This window comes from Gastrolobium bilobum, unplaced genomic scaffold (genome assembly GCF_033153095.1).
Source record: "Gastrolobium bilobum isolate Gb01-03AN ecotype WA unplaced genomic scaffold, APGP_CSIRO_Gbil_v1 utg11420, whole genome shotgun sequence".
Taxonomy (NCBI): Eukaryota; Viridiplantae; Streptophyta; class Magnoliopsida; order Fabales; family Fabaceae; genus Gastrolobium; species Gastrolobium bilobum.
Genome location: NW_026898912.1, coordinates 16,616 through 17,792, shown reverse-complemented (window position 1 = coordinate 17,792; position 1,177 = coordinate 16,616). Strand labels below are relative to the sequence as shown.

Sequence of the window (1,177 nt, the reverse complement as noted above, 5' to 3'; positions counted from 1 at the left end):
TCACCTCTGCTTGTTCTGATGATCCCCCATAATCACACTCCTCTGTCACATGGCCCTTACCACAGATAGCACATACACTCTTTGTTTCCACAGAAGCTACCTTTTGTGAAGAGAGTTGCTTAATAAGGGTATCTAATTGTTGCTGCTGTTGTCTCTGTGTCTGCATCAGTTGATCATTCCTTGCCAACAAAGCATCATACCCATCCAACCTGATAATTCCTGTCCTTCTGTCAGCCACTGGAGCATTATCAAATTCTTGAGATGCTAATGACTCAAAGATATCTAAGGCTTCTTGAGGGGTCTTGGTAGTCAATGATCCACCAGCAGTGGCATGCACCAAGGTTCTAGTGTTAGTGGTCATTCCTTGCAGGAAGATTGCTGCTTGTTGCCATGCCTCAATTCCATGCTGTGGACATTTCCTCAACAAAGTCTTGAATCTCTCCCAAGCCTCATAAATAGATTCTGACTCTTTCTGCTTAAAGCTTGTAATTTCATCCTTCAACTTGGCCCTCTTGGATGCTGAGAAAAACCTTTGCAAGAACTTGGTTTGCAAATCATCCCAAGTTGTTATACTTCCTTGTGGCAATGATTGCAGCCATCTCCTTGCATCATCCGTCAGTGAATGAGTGAATAGTCTCAACAGAATTGCATCTCTTGTGACACCGTTTATCTTCACAGTATCACTCAACAATAGGAAGTTCTCTATGTGCAAGTAAGGGTCCTCCGCACTGGTTCCAGCAAACTGATCCTTCTGCACCAAATGTATCAAAGCAGGCTTCAATTCAAAGTTGTTGGGCTCCACTGTTGGGCGCACAACACTCCCAATTGGAGGAACCACTGCAGGAGTCATGTACTCTCCCAGTGTCCTCTGTGGTGGTGGTGGTCTGTGATTCTCTGCCATTATATCTTCCTGATTAACCGTACTTGATTCACCAATTTCTTGCAACTGTCTCCTTTGCCTGGCTGCCCTTTTGTGCTTCCTCAATGTCCTTTCTAATTCTGGATCATATAACAACAAATTTGGATCAAGTGTACCTCGCATGTACCAGAATCAAAATTGACCAGAAATTTAACATAAACTAAAATACTGAAAATAAAAGGATTCAATCTCAGAATTCTATAGTATCAGTTAGTGTTGAAAAACAAATTCCCCGGCAACGGCGCCAAAAACTTGTTG

General features: G+C 42.7%; 1 non-coding gene across 1 annotated transcript; it reads left to right on the top strand.

Annotated features, from left to right (window-relative positions):
• Window positions 1-398: 398 nt before the first annotated feature.
• LOC133285331 (small nucleolar RNA R71) lies at window positions 399-505 on the top strand. Its single transcript, XR_009747993.1, has one exon. It is a non-coding gene; the product is annotated as a small nucleolar RNA R71 (small nucleolar RNA).
• Window positions 506-1,177: the final 672 nt, after the last annotated feature.